Source organism: Phocoena sinus, chromosome 1 (assembly GCF_008692025.1).
Source record: "Phocoena sinus isolate mPhoSin1 chromosome 1, mPhoSin1.pri, whole genome shotgun sequence".
Classification (NCBI taxonomy): Eukaryota; Metazoa; Chordata; class Mammalia; order Artiodactyla; family Phocoenidae; genus Phocoena; species Phocoena sinus.
Genome location: NC_045763.1, coordinates 66,921,417 through 66,943,006, shown reverse-complemented (window position 1 = coordinate 66,943,006; position 21,590 = coordinate 66,921,417). Strand labels below are relative to the sequence as shown.

Sequence of the window (21,590 nt, the reverse complement as noted above, 5' to 3'; positions counted from 1 at the left end):
TTAATTTTAATAACTTGCTTAAGAACAGCTGGAAAACTTATCCTGTGGAAGTCCTTACCTACACAAAGATCATTCAAGCAAAAGCCCAGGAACCATCAGGAGGTAACCCACACTCTTCTAGGAGAAGTGGAATAGAAGCAACCAACACTATCCTATGGGACTGGAGCCACGTCCTGGATCCCACTTTCATTGAAATCCAACCACACACCTGAATAAATTCAGTCTTTTAAATCAAACCTCAATCAACACTAACAACAATAACAGTAGCTATTATATTTTTAGTGCAAACTTAATCTGACACTTTTGTTGGGAAACTTAAGCATGAGTTCTATTCTGCAAAAGAACCCCATGCTTCTGCAAAACAAAGGCCCTGCCCTCACAGGGCTTGTATTTACTACCACTTGACAAACAAAATAAATAAACAGAATGTCAGGTGATGAAATGAGCTATGAAGAAAAACAAAGCAGGGGGTTCCATTTTTATATAAGCTGGTCCAGAATTGACTCTCTAATAAGGCAAAAATTAAGTAGACTTGAAGGAAAGTGAGGGAACCGTACAAATATTTCATTTAAAAACGCTTCAGGCAGAGGAAACAAGGGCAGTGACCCAGAGGCAGGAATGTGCTTGGCCAAATGAGAAACAGCAAGGAGGAAATTATGGCTAGAGCAGAGTGATCAAAGGACAAATAAGTCCTTCGATGAGGTGAGAGAAACTGAGTTGGGAAAACCGCATCATGGAGGGTCTTGGAGGACACTATAAAGTCTTTGGCTCTGACTCTGAGAGGGAAGACTTCTGAGCAAAGAAGAGAGGGCCTAAGTAATATGTGCAAGGATCACTATGATTGCTGCGTTGGGAAAAGACTCTAGGAACAAGGGCAGAAGCTGTGAGATCAGTTAGGAGACTGTGGCAATAATCCAGACAACAGGTGATGATAGACCAAATGTTAACAATAGAGATGGTGAATTTGCAACAGCCAAGACATGGAAGTAACCTAAGTGTCCATCAACAGAAAAATGGATAAAGAAGATGTGGTGTGTATATGTATACATATGTATATAAAAAAATTGGGGCTTCCCTGGTGGCACAGTGGTTGAGAGTCCACCTGCCGATGCAGGGGACGCGGGTTCGTGCCCCAGTCCGGGAAGATCCCACATGCCGCGGAGCAGCTGGGCCCATGAGCCATGGCCGCTGAGCCTGCACGTCCAGAGCCTGTGCTCCGCAACGGGAGAGGCCACTGTGCTCCGCAACAGTGAGAGGCCCCCGTTCCGCAAAAAAAAAAAAAAAAAAGCGGCAACATGGATGGACCTAGAGATCATCTTACTAAGTGAAGTAAGTCAGAAAGAGAAAGACAAATATCATATGATATCACTTATATGTGGAATCTAAGATATGATACAGATGAACTTATTTACAAAATAGAAACTGACTCACAGACTTAGAAAACAAACTTCCGGTTACCAAAGGGGAAAGATGGGGGGAGGGATAAATTAGGAGGTTGGGATTAACAAATACACACTACTATATATAAAATAGATAATCAACAAGGACCTACTCTATAGCACAGGGAACTCTACTCAATGCTCTGTAATAACCTAAATGGGAAAAGAATCTGAAAAAGAATAGATATATGTATATGTATAACTGAATCACTTTGCTGTATAACTGAAACTAACACAACACTGTAAATCAACTATATTCCAATATAAAATAAAAAAAAAACTATAGAGATAGTGAGAATAAATGGCTTCTGGATACATTTGAAAGAATTCACTATTTACGTGTGGGGTGTAAAAAACAGAAAGGAGTTAGGATGACTCCAAGGATTTTTTTTTTTTTTTTTTTTTTTTTTTGCGGTACGCGGGCCTCTCACTGTTGTGGCCTCTCCCGTCGCAGAGCACAGGCTCCGGACGCGCAGGCTCAGCGGCCATGGCTCATGGGCCCAGCCGCTCCATAGCATGTGGGATCTTCCCTGACCGGGGCACGAACCCGTGTCCCCTGCATCAGCAGGCGGACTCTCTACCACTGCGCCACCAGGAAAGCCCGACTCCAAGGATTTTGCCCTTAGCAAATGGAAAGGCATTGGGTCATTTATTGAAAAGAAGCCTACAGAAAATCTATCAGCCTTCAAAGTCCATGCTCTCTTGAAATCATCATGCCGTTTCACAAAGTGCACCATCTATCAAAATGAGTTTGGAATTCAATTCAGACCCACCTTGAGTGTCCAGTGCTGTCCACCAGGCTGCCCCTGCCTACATGGAAAGTGGAGGTTCTGGTACTACGGGGAAGCAGACAGGTGTCATGCTGAAGGCTCACTTGTGAGCGCACTGAGCCAAGGCAGAAAACGGACAGGACCCAGGAGAGATAGCGGAAAGGGCAAAACAAGAGCATGTGCATGTAGAGTTGACACACAGGAATGAAGCAGCTGAGAGAGGCTGAAGGTGGCAGCAGCAGACAGGGAGGAAGGAAATGACAGCACACAGGCCAATGCATGAGGATTAAATCTCCCTTGCTCAGACCTTGGAAAGGAAGACAGGTCTCCTGCCTCCAATTCAGCCAGCACAGTTCTGCATTGGACTGATTTACATGTTCCTCTTCCTCAGATATCTGAACAAAGGGTTCCAAAGCTTATTCTCCCTCTTTCTCTGTGTCAATTTCCCTCTGTCCTACCACCCTCTCTCGTTTTAATTAAAACTATTGACCTTGACCAGTAGTTTTCAAACCATGCTGTGTACCAAAAATCTTTTGGAAATACAGACTCCTAGGCCTACATCCAAAACACTGAATTGGAATCTACAGGGAGGAAAGGCATTCAGTCAGGCTTGGGAAGCCCTTCCCCCACCCCTCCATGAGTTCTCAATAAACATCAAGGACAGTTACAACTTACAACTTGAACACATTCTTGTTTCCTTTCTCTCCATACCATTAGGGCCCCTGAGATGGTCCAGCACCTGCTGAGTTTTCCTTTTTTTTTTGAGGAATCAGAGGCAGAATACTCTACCAAGAAATTACTCATGCCTCTGGGTCTAGTGAAGTCCTATTACATCCACCTCTAAAGTGCAATACAAGACCTTTCTTTTAAAAATGACTTTCTCTAGTGGGGAGACCAATTATTTTTCTGCTTCTTTACACTTTTTGTTCTCCTGTGTAGTTACTCTGGATACTTTAATTAATGTTTAATCTTCCTGCACTTGTGCCTTAACGAGAGCCCTCTGAAGGGCACAGAGTTCAAAATCATGGCCTCATAACACTCTGCAGGTTTAACATTAAATAATCATGACAATTCAGACCAAAGACCAAAAATCCACTCAGACTGCCAGGAACACGGGGTCAGCATGCAGGCCTTCTTTGCCAAATCTGTGATTTTGTTTCTATTCTCGTCCTGTTACACTGGTACATAGATGACTCTTCCTGCTTCCTCCTTTCCAGGGAGGGGCTGTATTCTGTGAGAAAAGTGCTCCGTCACTCAAGGCTGATGACAGCAATGGAGCAACACTGTGACAGAAATGATTACTGAAGGCCCATTAGGAGATGCCAACAGAGACTCTATATTAACCATCATTCCCCCTGTACGCAGAGACCTGAAAGAAAAAGGAGAGAAGACTTTCAGCTGCTATGGTATCTTAGAGAATCATCTGACAGCTTATTTATTAAATGCATTTTAATATTAATTCTCCTCTGCGCCATAGCTGACCTTCAAAAGAATTTACTGAATCTCAAGAACGCAAAAGCACAATGGCCAAGGGAAAGCATGGATGGGAAGAAAGCTGCACTTAAACTCTTTTTCTCCTGTGCGGTTATATACAAAATTGGTTATGATTAAGTACTACGTTAGGTGGCTGATCTTTTAATATAGAGCCTAAAACACAGATAAATTAGAACCCAATTAATTGGGATCCAACTTATTTTTCTCTCTGCTCATTTAGGACAGAAATGCAAATCACAGGAATGCACAACAATATAAAGGAATTTTAAGCTGCTTCTCAAACATGTCCTAGATCCAAAACACATTCTGCCTCTCCAGTCCTATAAAATGAGGGCTGCATGCATAATGACGACCCTCAAACAGCCAGTACACACACAGTTAAATTTAATCTCCTACATTTACTAAATCAAAATGTAGACTGAAAAGCTCTCCAAAAGGAAACTTCCATTTAACTCTTTCTTAAAATTTTGTTTAAAAGCACATAACATAAAATATACCACCTCAACCATTGTTAAGTATACAGTTCAGTGATATTAAACACATTCACACTGTCATGCAAACATCACCACCATCCATCTCTTTTCATCTTGCACAACTGAACCTCTGTCCTCATTAAACAATAACTCCCTACCTTCCTCTGTTTAACTCAATCAAAAAATTCTACTGAACAGAATTCCCCATTCTTTAAATACTCTGAATGATGTTTCATTCTTATATAGGGTAAAATTAGGACCAACTTTTTTATGAATCAACTTATATTTTAAGCCCAGTTTATACATTATGCTCAGGAAAGAACTGTTATTTTGTTCCAGAAAGTCATGTTTAATCTCCAAGCATCTACATACCAAAGCTGGTGGGTGCTATGAATGTTTATGTCCTTCAAAATTTCATGTGTTGAAATCTAACCTTATCCGTGTTCTGATGGTGGTGCCCTCATGAACTGGATTAGTGCCCTTGTAAAAAGAGGCCAAAGAGCAAGCTTGTCCTCTTTCTGCCATGTGAGGACACAACGAGAAGTCAGCAGTCTGTAAATTGGAAGAGGGTTCTTACCAGAACGTGACATCAGAACCCTGATCTCAGACTTCCGGCCTCCAGAACTGTGAGAAATAAATTTCTTTTTTTTTAAAAAAAAAATAAATTTATTTATTTATTTATTTTATTTTTGGCTGTGTTGGGTCTTCATTTCTGGCGAGGGCTTTCTCCAGCTGCGGTGAGTGGGGGCTACTCTTCATTGCAGTGCATGGGCCTCTCACTGTCACGGCCTCTCCCATTGCGAAGCACAGGTTCCAGATGCGCAGGCTCAGTAGTTGTGGCTCATGGGCTTAGTTGCTCCGCAGCATGTGGGATCTTCCCAGACCAGGGCTCGAACCCGTGTTCCCTGCATTAGCAGGCAGATTCTTAACCACTGCGCCACCAGGGAAGCCCAGAAATAAATTTCTGTTGTTTATAAGTCACACAGTCTATGGTAGTTTGTTATGGCAGCCTCAACAGACTAAGACAATGGGTGACCAATCACTACAGTTAGCCTAATTTGAATTAGAAGCCACAGATATCTTTCTTTACTCTCTCTGAATCTGTTTATACCATTAATTAGGATTAGGGACGCTTTCACAAAAATCTGGGTGATGACTATCCATAAAACCACATTTTAACCTTTTTAAAGCACTAGGAAAAATGACTATCTAGGACTCCAGTGAAGAAACAGTGCTTGTGACCTCCCAGAAATGAGCATCCTGTAAGTCAAACCAAGCCTTCTGGGCACAATGCAGAGCAGGTACGATACTGAGACCAGCTTGGTGGCGGGTGTTATTTGCCATGTGCAGCAAGGCTGCAAGAGGTGTAGGCACCCTCTGGAGCATTTGCAGCCCCAGCATAAGATGAAGCTCTGTGTCAGTCTTTCTTGGTTCTGAGTCATTAGTTCTAGGGTGGAAAGGCATTAGAAAACCTTTCAAGCCACAAACCACATATCTTAGGGAAATGGCTAATTAGAATTCACCCTAAACTGCGATAGAATTAACAGACATTAAATAATCATTATTTATAATTGGGGAATCAAGTTACCCAAGAGAAAAAAAGGCAAAGCTTAGATTGCCTTGGTTAATGTTTAAATTGGAAAAATAAAAGGATAAGTAGTTTCCCAAATGACCAATAATTTATGTTCCCAAAGTTAGTAACGTAGGAAGTATTTTTTCTGGACAAGCAATGTGATTGGGATCTTCATTTTTAAAAGATCACACAAAAATTATTTCATCCACATTAGAAACAAAGTATAGGACAAACAGTCTGTCCCGAGCTCTGGAACAGTGGCCAAGGGGTAATGTGGCTAACAGGGGGAAAAGAAATTTTCTTCCTTCTTTTCGTGGCATAGACCTAAGGAGAATATTTTTAAGAAAAAAAAAAGTCTTTGACTTCTCTCTTTCTTCTTCTCTGTACTTCTTTCTCATCTTCTGGTACTTCTTTTACAGGGACCATGGTATTCTCAAACTACCTTAATTTCACTGCTTTCCCAACTGGGTCCCCATCCTGGCCAGGCCAACCCCAATGGCCTGTGCCTCAGAGCAGCTGACCCCAAGGGATTCAAAGCAAATGAATCAAACCAAGATATGGATGAAATAAGACTTCATGTTTTCTGTTTTGCTCTCAAGTAATAGCTTTGCAATATTTAGCATCAAAAAGTCAAAAAATGCAAATAAAACATGAAAATACAGTTGACACTTGAACCACATGGGTTTAAACTGCATGGGTCCACTTATATGTGGATTGTTTCTTTTTTTTTTTTCTTTTTTTGTGGATTGTTTTTTGATAGTAAATACTGCTGTACTACATGATCCACGGTTGGCTGAATCTCCTGATGTGAAACTGAGGATACAGAGGGCCGACTATAAATTATACATGGATTTTCGACTGCTTGGAGGGTCAGTGCCCCTAACCCCCATGTTGTTCAAGGGTCAACTGTATAGTCTCACCTGACATTAAAAATAATGAGATTATCTGGTGTGAGAGGGTATGGAAAAATAAGAACACCCAAAAAGCAGTGTAAACTGTTTACAGCCTCTCTGGAGGGCACTTTGGTTATACATGTCCAAAGTCCTTTTTTCTTTAAGTATAATGTTGACCCAGCAAAAACACCACTAAAAACTGTAAGTAAGTCCCCTACATTCGAACCTTCAACTTCAGAGCTTTCTAAGATGTGAATGTGGAGCTTACTAATGAAGACCTGATGGGATTGGAGGCCCAGAGAAAGGACAAAGAGAGACAGAGCAAGAAGTTACTGAAGAACCGAAGAGATTCACAATGCAAGAAATGGCAAGGGATTTTCTTTACTTGAGAAGGCACTGTTAGTTTTTAAGGCACAGGAACGGTGCCTTAGAACACAGAACGGTACACGAAGGCTGCAGCAGCCATTCAGAATGCAGTCCAGTGCTACCATGTCATCTATGACGAGAAAAAAAGAGCTACTGCCCAGACATCATTGGATCATTTTTTCAAGACAGTATGTAGAATTGAATCCAGCAAGAAACCAGAATCTGTGCCATCAACATCAGGCATGAGTGACATTGCTGCTTGCCCTCCATCTCCTGTTGCTGACGATCCTTCAGCTCTACCATCTCCCACCTCCTCTCCCTCCTCCAGTCAGTAACTCTTCATGCCTGTTCACTCGATGGCAGCTCCTGTACACCAGCTGTTGTACTGTGCTACTGTACTTTTCAAGGTACTGTACTATAAGATTAAAAATGTTTTATTTATTTTTTGTTTGTGTTTGTTTTTTATGTTTTATTTGTGTGAAAAATATTATAAACCTATTACAGTACAGTACTATATAACCAGTTGTGTTAGTTGGGTACCTAGGCTAACTTTGTTGGACTTAACAAACAAATCAGACTTACGAACGTGTTCTCAGAACGGAACTCATTTGTATGTAGGGGACTTACTGTACATGGATACCATTAAGTAGCACATCATAGAAACATATTTATTGATATGAAAAAAATCTTCATGACCTATTGCTAAGTTAAAGAAATGGGCAGACTACAAACATATAAACGTATGTTTTATAATACATATAAGTATATGTATTAAATTATATGAAATATAAATTTAATATAAAATTGTATATTAACATTGTAAATTAAGGTAGCTTATACAGATATACATATATAATAAAATTATACAATTATATATAACTTTTACTTATATAAAATTTATCATACACTTTATACACACAAAATTTATATATGATACATATAATTACATAATTTTATTATATATGTATGTATACAAAAATAAATAAAATATTAGAAAGACATTCACAAAAATGTAAACAGTGGTTAGCTCCGTTTTTTTTCTTTGTGCTTGTTTATGATTTTTAGGATATCTGCTAATGATAAAATTAATTAGAACATTCTGTAATTACTTAGGGAGAGTTATTTTTTTAATTTAGTGCAGAACACTAAAAACGACAATAATATCAATAGCTCCACTAGAGAAATGCCAACATAGGGTAAGAGGTAGAATCTATCAGAGAGTCTGTAAGTAGGAGATTATAGACTATCTCTATATAATATTATTATTTGGGATAACACTGTCCCCAGAACACACACACAATAGCCTCAGCAAATACCTGCTGGGTTAAGAACAAACAGAAGAAATACTTAGTCCTTAAAAATACACAGCTCTACCTTTACACTTTTCTCAAAATATCTGGCTGTTTCTTCCACTGTAATAAGCAATCCTGATGCTTTAGAATACTTTGAAATCATGTTAATTATTCCTGCGGAATGTTTAAAAATTCATATTATTTACTCCTGAGAGACCATGACAACATCTTTCCAGATTGCACCAGACTATTCTTATGTGAATCAAGGGTTTTAATCTCTAGGATGCAAAAGCAATGCTTTGGGCTTGGATCAATGAAAGGAAATGAGATACTGTGGTTTGTGTGCCTTTCACCAGACCCCCCCCCAATACTTATTCACAGTGCTGAGTGTATCAAAACTACATGTGTAAATTAAACTAGCTTGTCGGATACAAAAACAAAGCTAAACCATATGCGGAGCAAAACACACCCATGGCTTTTTCTCGGCACCACAGATCTCTCTTCCGTGCCAACTCCCTGACGGGCAAAGAGATAGGCCAGTAATGAACCAGCCTTTACAGAATCCAAGGCTTTATATGGACCTTTGAAATAATTTCCTTTTAAAACATTTTGTCCCCTCTCTACAGCAACACAGTTTATTACTACTGTTTGCATTTTTTTTAAGTCTTGGACATTTTGTAAATGCCCACTTTTTTCAATCAAATGTATTTTTTCATTCTGATTCCATAAACTCAGCCTTGTAATTGACTAACATCACCCTTTCTTTTCTCCTTCCTAATGTGTTTATTTATGCCTATTCAATACAAGGTGGTACCCAACTCCAAAAGTCTCCTTTCCTTGGCTGGGGCCCTACTGGCATTCCCCTCCTGCCCTAGAGAGTGACTGGTCTGATCTGTGAGGCTCCTGTGTTGTCTGCTCCTCCCTTCTCTCCTTGGAGGGAGTGCCCACAGAGCACCCAGATCTCCGTTGTTCCTCCACACCTTCCCTATCGGTGTACCTGTGACTGCACAGGTGCAGGATAATTCTGGGTGCAGTAGCCGGGAGCCCAGTTACCCATAGATGCAAGCTACACACTCCAACCTAGAACTAGTGACATTTTGGTTCTCCCTCTGCCAGTTCTTTCATCTTATTTCTCGGTCAGTTCAGAACCTGGGCAGGAGAGACAGCTTCTCAAAGACGCCAACATCTCGAGCATTTTGCCATGAACCTTAACAATATTAACATTGGCAAAATACACTGGGAGGCATTAAGGCTAAGGGTGGGTGGCTCTGAGCTTTGGCATGCTTTACTAAGCATGGGCCGTAACGGCTTTTAACTTTGGCAGTTTGCAAAGTTTGTACTGGGTCGTGGGTCTGGTTTTATAGTCTGCAGCTACCTTCAAACTGCTGTGGAAGTATCAGGTAAATATCAGATGCACTGTGTACCTCAACTTGAATTTTCACAACGATCTTAAAAAAGCAAAAGTTACTGTATTTCATCAAATCTTAAAATGCTCTGAATGTAAGACACCCCATTATTTTAGCCACCACCAAGAAAGAAAAGAATACTGCCAATACTATAACATGTCATTCATTGTAAGACACGTATGAGTTTTAAATACATTAAAATGTGAAGAAAAAAATGTCTTAAAATCAATGAACTATTTAATATTATCCTCATTTTTTATTCAAGGAATAAGACCCCCTTCAAAACATACACACGTTCTCTTACCTCTGAGTTTAAACACACGCTAGTCCCCCTACAGGGAACAGCCTTTCTCTGGCTCTGGACCTAGTCACCCGCCCTTTATCCTTCACATCAACCTCCAGTGAAGTCTTATGTGATTCCCAGGCCTGGCTGGGTCCCCCTATAAGTTCTCTCACAGCACTTATTCTCCTTTTCAATACTTTGAAGCCCTGGAATTATTTCTAATTATTTACTTCCACGTTTATAACTATGTATAGTCACACCCTGTTAGGCCTGGCCATTCCGTGATGGCAGGGACTGTCCAGTTTGCCTACCACTCTACTTCCAGGGCTTATAACACATAACAGGAGCTCAATACGTTGACTCATGGGTATCTTGACAAAGCACTCACAAGCCTTATCTCTTTTAATCCTCACTACGCCACTGGAAGGTAGGTGCCATTATTTCCCCCGTTTTATCAAGTGAAGAAACTGAGGCTTGAAGAAGTCAACTAATTTAACCATGTCTCAAAACAGAGAATTCAAACTCCAGCCAGATGTGCCTGACACCAAAGCCAGGTCATTAACCATTAGGCCATACCCAGCTCCAGCTCGCAAGCAGAAGGCATGGAGGCAGGAATAAAATGGCATGTTGTGGTACAGAGAGACACCGAGATACAATGGTTAATGCACGTGCAAAAGATTCAAGTTAAACTCTTACTGAGGACCTGCCAATTGCCTGAAAGTGGGCTGAGCACCTCTGATATGAGTCATTTATTCTCACAATCATACCATGGATTTGGACTTATTATCTCTACTCTACAGTAAAGAAAGAGACTCAGAGAAGCTAAGTAACTAATGCCCACTCACACAGCTGGTGAGCAGCAAAGCCAAGGTGATGAGCTGTAAGTCTGGACAATGGATTTCAGAGGATTCTGGAGCACGCTTTCTGAAGATCTCTGTTTTTTTCTTGGTCCTATTCCCCAAGCTAAGTGCTGACTGTCTTTGGCCAATTGACAACTGACAAATGTCCATTTCTAACAACTTTTTCTGACCAACTCTGATCTTCACTTAAGGGTTTATGAGGAAAGCCTGATAATATTTAACTGAAACAATAACGGGCACCACTATGATTAAATAGCATTTAGACAAGGCAAACCAATAGAAATGCACAGACTCAGCATTAGGCACTATGTTAAACTGGCATCTGTACAGGCTGTGTCCAAATCAAGGGGTGGCCTTTCAAGGCAAATTATGTGGCTCATTGCTGGGGCAAGCCAGAGTTGGAATAGCCAAATTAAAGTTCAGCTCCTCAGTAAAATTGAATTTGACACCTCTTTCCCCAGGAGATTGGGAATTATCTTCCCAGCATGTACTTTAGAACATCAGTGTCAGCCCATCTGCTATCTAAATTTAGATCTCAATACAGTATGTAAAGCATCTTTCTGCTGTGGTCATTAGCAGAGAAAAAACCTCCAAAGGTCCCATCATTAAATGAAGACCCACGGCATCTATTCCATCCTCTAAGGAACCTGTCATTTCTTCTGCTGCTTTTAGTGAAGGACTGAGGGGAGGGGGCTGGGAAGCAAACTGAGAAGCAGCGTGACAGAGGGTCAGGAGACCCAGATGCCGGCCCCACTCTGCCGTACACTAGCTCTGTGACCTCAGTCAAATAGAAAAATCTCAGGGTCACAGAAAATCTTTAAGGTCCATTAGTTCAGACATGTTACTGATGTTTGAATCCCTCTAATAATATCACTGCTAAGTGTTGATTCGGTTTACGCTTTACACTCAAGTGATAGAGAAATCATTACTTCCCTTCCCTCTCCAGTGCTCTATAACGTCTGAGAACCCTGGAGAAGGCATCGTAACCCAAGTCTTGAAGGTTGGAGAGAACCTGAGGTCTGAAGGACAACTAGCTCTTAACAATACTGGAGAGCAGGAAGAGATCACAAGCCCATCTCTACAGAAAGTTATTGATTATTAATCAAGGTTAAGTGATCATGTAACAATTCCAAAAAATAAAAATCAAAAGAGGAGTCCTTGACATAAGTGGCTTGTCTGTAGAATAAAAAGAAAACTCTTAAAACGCTGAAACCATGTTTTCCACATTAAAGGTTTGACCGTAGAGATAAAAAGATATTTAAAGTAGAACACCTACATATAATAAACGGATCATACAGCAAGCTCGTCTAATTGTGGTTGTGGACTGGTGAAGGTCTACAAATTGTTATCAGGCTACAAGGAGACAGGAGTTGGCTCTAGAATGTAAATCAACTTTGTCATGAAGCGAGCTTGCTGTTTGCTTCAGTCAATGTGTGGGGGGGGGGGGTGGGGGGGATGTGTGTGCATGTCACGACTTTCTCAATGAAGGAAGCAGTGCATTGATTTACATTCTGGTGCAAGTCCCTTATCTTGGTTCAAACAGTGACAAACAGTTCCCATACTGGCTACTTCATGGAGTACTGTCGGAGACTAATAAGGTAGCATTTCCCAATGGGACTCTGATGAACCTGTAGCATCTCTTCCTTCACTCTGTGAAGTACAACTTCCCCAAACCACCAAAAGCAGGAACGTCTGTTGTCTTATTCAGAAGCTGATGCACTTAGCTAGACTATGGTAGAGCCTTCCAGCAGGTCCCCTACCTTCAAACTGTTCTGACACACATTCAAGCCAGCCTCCACACTGCTACCACAGGAAGTGTTTTGAAACATATCTAGACAATTACTCCCCTGCTTAAATTCTTTTGAGAGCTCCCCAATGCCTACTGCATTAGCTTTAACCTTTTGAGTTTAATCACCAGCCATTCCCATCTACCCCTTGACCTCCGCAATTATGAGTCATTTTCTGAACACATTACATACTTTCATCCACCTGTGCTTTAACTCATATTGTCTCCTCTACGTGAAATACTCTTTCCCTTCTAATCCACCTATAAACTCCTACTCATCCTTTAATAGCCAGTTCAAATAATGCCTCCTCTGAAAGTCTCAACAACCATCCCAGAAAGAACTATGTATTCAGACCCTCTGTGGGTGTGAGGGGGGGAGGGTAGTTCAATGCCATAAATAACAGGGCAGGCTCTGGAACCTGACTCCACAACACGTATCTGCATAACTTTGGGCAAGTTACTTAACATCTCCTGCTTCAGTTTCCCCATCCGTAAAACAGGAACAATGATACAGTACTTCCTTCATAGGGTGGATGTGAAGATTAAGTTAACTAACTCATGTAAAGCATTTAGCACAGTGCCTCGCATATAGTAAGTATTCCTATAAATTATTGAGTCAGGCCAGTTAACTTCTCTAGCCTAGGAATTTGAAACCCAGTGACAGGGGCTCTTGGTGTTGAGGCACCTTTATGCACCTTTATATAGTCTGGAGAGCAGGTCCATCAATGTCTGCTGCTGCAGTTTCTGGGGTTGCCCCTGGTCCCTACCCAGCCTGGGCTAGATGCTTAGGGACTGATTCATTCTTTGAGTAACTCCAGTATCTTTTAAAATTTTTATTTTCTTCTTCTTCTTCCCCTTCCCCTCCTCCCCCTGCTCCCCCTCTAATCCTCTCCCCCTCCTTCTTATCCTTCTTTTTTTTATTTTTTAAAACTTAAGCCAGGGGGCTTCCCTGGTGGCGCAGTGGTTAAGAATCCGCTTGCCAATGCAGGGGGCACGGGTTCAAGCCCTGGTCCGGGAGGATCCCACATGCCGCGGAGCAACTAAGCCCGTGTGCCAGAACTACTGAGCCCGTGTGCCTAGAGCCTGCGAGCCACAACTACTGAACCCACGCGCTGCATCTACTGAAGCCCGCGTGCTCTAGAGCCTGTGCTCGGCAACAAGAGAAGCCCACACACCGCAACGAAGAGTAGCCCCGGCTCGCCACAACTAGAGAAAGCGCGCGCGCAGCAACGAGGACCCAACGCAGCCAAAAATAATAAATAAATAAAAATAAATTTAGTTTTTAAAAAAAGTACACCACAAGATTTGGATTAAAAATGTATATTAAAAAAAAAAAAAGCCAGGAAGAATCAGCCTCTCTCTTGCTTACACGTACCTTAGTTAGTGTAGGGATAACAGTAGCTATCGTATTGCTTATAAGGATTAAAAAAGATAATGTACAAAAGCACTTAGAGCAGTGCCTGTCAGTGAGTAAGTACCTGGTAATTAGTAGCTTTCACTATTATCTAATGATAGCTCTTGGTATTTACCCAGTGTTTTATAATAGAAACTACACACGCCTGTGTTGCTTGCTTATTCTCCTTAACAAATGGGTAGAAACGGTAGCCACAGTTTATGGATGAGGAAATGGTGATGTTTAGGAGTATGCCCAAGATCATGAAGGTGGCAAGTGGCTGAGCTGGGAACCCTACCAAGGTGTCAACCTAAGTCTCTGAAATTAAAGCAAGAACTCTGAGACTCCCCACTACGCTGCCTGTTTCCCAAGACAATGGGTCCAGGAAATCGCCTCTAAGTATTCTCATTAAGGTGTCAAAAATAAACAAGGATCCCTTCTTTATTACCGTCAGAGGTCACCTGGTGGGTGGATGTGAGCCAGCGACTGCAGCCACACTGCCGAGGCTTGGGTCCTGCCTCCCCCACTTATTTGCTATGTGACTTTGAACAGGCCACTTAACTTCTTTGGGCCTCTTACTGAGTTACTGTGAGGACTAAGTGAGTTAATATATGTAAAGGACTTAAAACCATGCCTGGACCGAAAGACCTAGAATAGCAAACACGGTACTGAAGAACAAAAAATTAGAGGAATCACACCAAATGATTTCAAAACTTACAGTAAAGCTACAGTAATCCAAACAGCACAGTATTGGTGAAAGAACAGACACATACATCAATGGAACAGAATAGAGAGCCCAGAAGCAGATCCACACAAATAGTCCAGTGACCTTTGACAAAGGAGCAAAAATATTTCAATGGAGAAAGGATAGTCTTTTTAAGTAACAGTGCTGCAACAACTGAATATCCAAGTGCAAAAAAAAAAAAAAAACTAACTAAACACAGGGCTTACATCTCTCATAAAAATTAACTCAAACTGGATCACAGACCTAAATGTAAATGCAAAACTATAAAATTTTTAGAAAAGAACAAAGGAAAAAATCCAGGCTACCTTGAGTTTGGAGATGAGTTTTTAGAAGCATCACCAAAAGCATGATCTAAATTGGACATTATTAACATTAAAAACTTCTGCTCTGCAAAAGACTGTTAAAAGAATGAAAAGAGAAGCCACAGAAATTTGCAGATATTTGCAAACACATATCTGACAAAGGACTTGTATCCAAAAAACTCGTGAAACTCAACAGTAAGAAAGCCCAATAAAAATGGACAAAAGATCTGAGCAGAGATTTCACCAAAGAAGGTATATAGATGACAAATAAGCATATGAAAAAAATGTTTTACATCATTATTAGGGAATTACAAAATAAAGCAACGAGATACCACAGCATGCCTTATAGCCATACCTATTAGAATGGCTAAAATACAAAAAAGAAAATTAACAATGCCAATAGCTGGCAAGGAAAAAGAGCAACAGGAACACTCATCCTTCACTGGCACGAATACAAAATGGCACAACCAATTTGGAAGACAGTTTGACGATTTCTTACAAAGCTAAATATAATCTTAGCATATAGTCCAGCAATCACACTCCTTGGTACTTAACCAACTGACTTCAGAACTATGTCCACACAAAACCCTGCAAGCAAATGTTATAGCAGCTTTATTCATAGCCACCAAAACTTGGAAGCAACCAAGATGTCCTTAAATAGGTGACTGGATAAACAAATTGGAGTATATCCACACAATGAAATATTACAAAAAGAAATGAGCTACCAAGCCATGAAGAGACATGAATAAATCTTAAATACATTTTGCTAAGTGAAAGAAGCCCATCTGAAAAGGCTATGTTCTGTATTATTACAATTATACGATACGATGTTCTGGAAAAAGCAAAACCACAGAGACAGTTAAAAAAATCAGTGGGGTCAGGGAATCTCGGCGTGGACAGCGCGAGGGAAAAGGTGGAGGCGATGGTGGTCGGCGGTGCCAGTGGAAGTCGCGTGTCCAGCGGGAGGGACCTGAATTGCATCCCCGAAATGGCTGACACCCTGGGGGCTGTGGCCAAGCAGGGGTTTGATTTCCTCGGCATGCCTGTGTTCCACCCACGTTTCAAGAGGGAGTTCACTCAGGAACCTGCTAAGAATCGGCCAGGCCCTCAGACACGATCAGACCTACTGCTGTCAGGAAGGGACTGGAATACACTAATTGTGGGAAAGCTTTCTCCACGGATTCGTCCAGACTCAGAAGTGGAGAAGATCCGCAGGAACTCCGAGGCAGCTACGTTACAGGACCTGAATTTTGGGGCATATTTGGGTCTTCCAGCTTTCCTGCTTCCCCTAAATCAGGACGATAACACAAACTTGGCGAGAGTTTTGACCAACCACATCCCACTGGCCACCACTCCTCCATGTTCTGGATGTGGGTGCCACTGGTGGCACCAGAGGACCTGAGAGATGTGCCAACTTCACACACAGAGGAGTACGGTGGAGAGGAGAAGACACGGATGTGATGGCACAACTTCCGGACCTTGTGTGATTATAGCAAGAGGATTGCGGTGGCTCTCGAGATTGGTGCTGACCTCCCATCTAATCATGTCATTGATCGTTGGCTTGGGGAAGCCCATCAAAGCAACCATTCTCCCCACCAGCATTTTCCTGACCAATAAGAAGGGATTTCCTGTTCTTTCTAAGATGCACCAGAGGCTGATCTTCCAACTCCTCAAGCTGGATGTGCAATTCATCATCACAGGCACCAACCACCACTCAGAGAAAGCGTTCTGCTCCTGCCTCCAGTACTGGGAAAACTTGAGCCAGAATCGACCTCCACCCAATGCCTAGGAACTCTTTGCCAAGGGCTATGAAGACTACCTGCAGTCCCCACTCCAGCCACTGATGGATAATCTGGAATCTCAGACATACGAAGTGTTTGAAAAGGACCCTATCAAATACTCTCGATACCAGCAGGCCACCTATAAATGTCTGTTAGACCGAGTGCCAGAGGAAGGGAAGGACACCAATGCACAAGTGCCGATGGTGCTGGGAACAGGCCGGGGGCCCCTGCTGAACACTTCCCCGCGGGCAGCCAAGCAGGCAGACTGGTGGATAAAGCTGTACGCTGTGGAGAAGAACCCAAATGCTGTGGTGATGCTGGAGAACTGGCAGCTTGAAGAATGGGGAAGCCAGGTGACAGCAGTCTCATCGGACATGCGGCAACGGGTGGCTCCAGAGAAAGCGGATATCATTGTCAGTGAGCTTCTGGGGTCCTAAGCGGATAATGAGCTGTCACCGGATGATGGCGCGAGCATTCCTGGGGAGTATACCTCCTTTCTAGCTCCCATCTTCTCCTCCACGCTGTACAATGAGGCCCGAGCCTGTCGGGAAAAGGACCGCCACCCTGAAGCCCAGTTTGAGATGCTTTATGTGCTGTGGCTGCACAATTCCCACCAGCCGTCTGCACCCCTGCCCTGTTTTACCTTCAGCCATCCCAGCAGAGATCCTATGACTGACAACAACCGCTGCTGCACCTTGGAGTCTCCCGTGGAGGTGAACACACTGCTGCACGGGTTTGCAGGCTACTTTGAGACTGTGCTTTATCAGGACATCACGCTGAGTATCTGTCCAGACACTCACTCTCCTGAGATGTTTTCATGGTTTCCCACCCTCTTCCCCATTAAGCAGCCCATTACTGTGCGTGAAGGCCAGACCACCTGTGTGCGTTTCCGGCGATGCAGCAGTTCCAAGATGGTGTGGTATGAGTGGGCTGTGACAGCACCAGTCTGTCCTGCTACTCAGAACCCGCCAGGCCACTCTTACACACACCATTGGCCTCTAGCCCTGCCTGCCAGTGTCTAGAGCCTTGGAAGCAGCTTCAGGTTCTGCGCCTGTGCAGTAAGTGCGAAGGTGCAGTAAGTACACCAAGGGTTCTGATTGGCCTTGCCCATCAGAAAGGAGCATTTCAGTCCACTTTCCTGCCTTACGTCAAGATGGGCAAAGGATGAGAATTGCAGGGCTCATGCCACCAATCTGTGAAGACTTCAGGCCAAGGCATGAGGAATTCGTGTTGGATCTGCGGCTACTCCAACAGGCACTCAGCCTCAAGTGCTCTCTGGGATAGCCCTGAGAACATGTGGATTGAACAAATTTTCAGCCCTTTTCCCTGCCCATCTCTGTTCCTATTTTGATGATTTCGGGTAAGGAGGAAATACAAATAAAGTGAGGTTATGGCCTTTCCTGCTCCAAAAAAAACGAAATCAGTGGATTGGGGAAGGGTTAAATAGGTGAATTGGTGGAGCACAGAGAATTCATAGCGTGATGAAGCTCTCCTCTATGACACTGTAATGGCGATACCTGCATCTCTCAAAACCCACAAAGAGTGAACTTTAATATATGTAATTGTTTTTTAAATCATGTAAAAGGTTAGGGGAATCCCAAGATGAAATGCAGAATGTGACCAAACAATCTAACTGTATTACAAATGTATGAAACAACCTCACTGAAAGGAGTGGAGGGAAAAAAAAAAAAAAAAGGTGCTCCCTAAGCAACTTTGGAAATGAGAAGTCTGTAAAACTATGGCACAGAAAACTGTACGTAAGCAGTACTGTGCCCTAGTGGGTAAAGTTATTTTCCATGGGGTCCTGTCAACCATTCTGACACTGCTATACATGCATACTGGAACTGAACAATTAAGTAAATACATGGCCGATGGTGGGAGCCAAGTTTACCATACTGTTGGCTTAGGAGATCACAGACCCCCAAGGGGAGAAGGCCAGAATGGTCCACGTGGTAATGGATTAGAATTGGAGACGTCAGTATGCTCATGTTTAGCTTAATACAGATACAGATGGTTACACACAGATCAATTTATAAATTAGTACATACACATACATTTCCCTGCTCTGTCCACTGAGAGGGCCTCTAAGCAACAGCAACCCTGTAGCAACAAGAACACTTAGTGCCCAGATCTTGGTTTTAATACCACCCTCGGAGAAACGACTGATTCTAGACCTAGGGCAGGAGATGTTAAGATGAGCCTGGAGTATCTTGTGTCAGAAAATAAGAAAGTACTCAAAAGAACAACCACCATCTCACAATGACAGAAGTAGGTCAGAGGACACAGAGCAATGGAAAGAGCTCCCAGTGGCCAAAGCTGGAACGATCCGAGCAACAAAGTAAAGTAATATTTTATGATAACCCGAAGTATAAAATAAATCTCCATGAATATCCATACTGATGCAAATAAACAACTGAATAAATAAATACATGGATGAGAAGAGATCAATTGCCTGGGCAGGAGAACTGCAAAGAATTTGTGTAGCTACTCTGCCCTCAAGAAGGTGAAGCATAACTCCCCACTCCTAAGTGTGGGCTCCACACGGTGACTTTTTTCCAAGAACACAGTCTGGATACGGGGGTAGTAACTTCACAGGAAAGACACCTGCTAAACACTACTGCAGCTAGGTGACAAAGGTCAACATCAACCATGACAAGTCATGTGGACAGTATGTGCCCTTGATAGGATGTGATGGGAATGGCATTTTATCTCTGAGGTCTTCCTCTCAAAATCTGTAACCCAGGGCTTCCCTGGTGGCGCAGTGGTTGAGAGTCCGCCTGCCGATGCAGGGGACACGGGTTCGTGCCCCGGTCCGGGAAGATCCCACATGCCGCGGAGCGGCTGGGCCCGTGAGCCATGGCCGCTGAGCCTGCGCATCCGGAGCCTGTGCTCCACAACGGGAGAGGCCACGACAGTGAGAGGCCCGCGTACCGCAAAAAAAAAAAAAAAAAAAAAATCTGTAACCCCACTCTAACCATGAGAAGACCTCAGACAAATTCCAACAGAGGGACATTCTACAAAATACCCGACCAGCGCTCTTCAAAACTGTCAAGGTCATCAAAAGCAAGGAAAGTCTTAGAAGCTGCCATAGCCAAGAGGCTCTTAAGGAGACATGGCGATTAATATGATGTGGTATCCTAAATGGAACCCTGGAACAGAAAAAGCACAGTGGGTCAAAACTAAAGAAACCCGAATAAAGTCTGGGCTTTAGTTAATAATAATGTACCACCAACATTGGTCTACTAATTGTGCCATAGTAATTTGTTAATAATAAGGGAAACTGGGTATAGGGCATATGAGAACTCTCTGTACTGTCTTCACAGTTTTTCTGTAAATCTAAGCCTGTCCTAAAACATAAAGCTTATTAAAATAAACAAAAATAAACCATGTCTGGAGTATAGTAATGCTATATAATTGTTAGCTAGTAATGATGCTGGTAGTAGTAGTCATGGATCGGGGGTGGGAGTGGGGAATATTTGCTATGTGAGTCCTTTATGCTCTTCCTGTGGAAATTTAGTTTCAAGGAGCCAGAAAGCAAGCTGTCACTGTGCTGGTCGCCAAGCAACGACCACTCCCAAAACCTATACCCCCAACAGGAATAGCACTGCCAGCAGCTCTGCTGATTAACGCTGGTGACTTTCTAGGGGGGCGTCACTCCTCATTCTTACAAGGAAAGGGCAAGTCATCTCGCACATCCTCCAAGGCTGACAAATTTTTTAAGAAAAGACTGGTGTAAATGCAAAGATGTCCATAAAGAGATGCCTTGTAATCTGGAGGAACTTCTGACCAAGGGTCAAGGAACTGATCCCATACAGCAGCTGCCAGATGACCCGGAAACCCCAGAAGTCAGAATGGTGGCTTTTTTAAATGGTAGCACTCCCTGATGTGTTGAGTGAGTAAAATATGGCTTGCATTTCCCTTCCTTGAAATTTTAAATCCTCTCTAAATGGAAAATCTCCTGTCAGGCTGACCCACACCAACCATGGGTACTCTGCAGCTCTCCCAAAATAAACAGGATCAACACAGAGGATCAAGTCCTCATCTTCCACCGACCTTCATATAAACCTGCTGCAGCCACATTTACACCAAGTATGTGGGCAAAGGAGAAGAGCAGACTGGATGTACAGCACTTCAAAAGTAGACATTGCTTCTGCAAGTGTAAAAAAGCCCCAGGGCTACAATCACATCTCATTAATGAAACACAAATAAGCAGGGACTGACTATGCTTAACTTACAACAGAAGTTTCCAGACACTAATCTTCCCATTCCTGTCTGGGCTGGAGAGTGTTATGTTCATAACACACCTTGAGAATGGAAGCTGAGACACAAAGTAGCATCTTAAATGCTGTGTGCTTCTGGGGACTTCAACCGAGAAGCAACCAGTTTTTCCCAGGTACTATCGCTTTAAGAGTGACAAGAGTGCCCTCTAGTGGGAAAGAAAGGGTCCTGCATGCAGGGTATAAACCTTGTGCCCGACACCTCGCTAACCTGACCGTTGCAGGTTGCGTTCATGCTGTTGGTTCCTGCTCTGTTTTCTTCTTTTCATTATCTTGATGATGTTCCAAGAGAATAGGCCACACCCCATACACAAGAAAATTCGTGGGGAAAATAAATATACTCAATTTCAGGTGGACTGGGCCAGGTTCAGCTTTACTTCTCTCCTGATTAGCATCTACCTGGCCTATAGCTCATCTTCGACACTGAAAAGTCCACTCCAACCACAGACAGCTGATA

General features: G+C 42.6%; 1 protein-coding gene and 1 pseudogene across 8 annotated transcripts in view; one reads left to right on the top strand and one right to left on the bottom strand.

Moving 5' to 3' along the window:
* The window catches only part of ST6GALNAC3 (ST6 N-acetylgalactosaminide alpha-2,6-sialyltransferase 3), a 595,740-nt gene that overhangs the window by 493,478 nt on the left and 80,672 nt on the right, over positions 1–21,590 (bottom strand). The window lies entirely within an intron of this gene.
* On the top strand, positions 15,872–17,878 carry LOC116758464 (annotated as a pseudogene).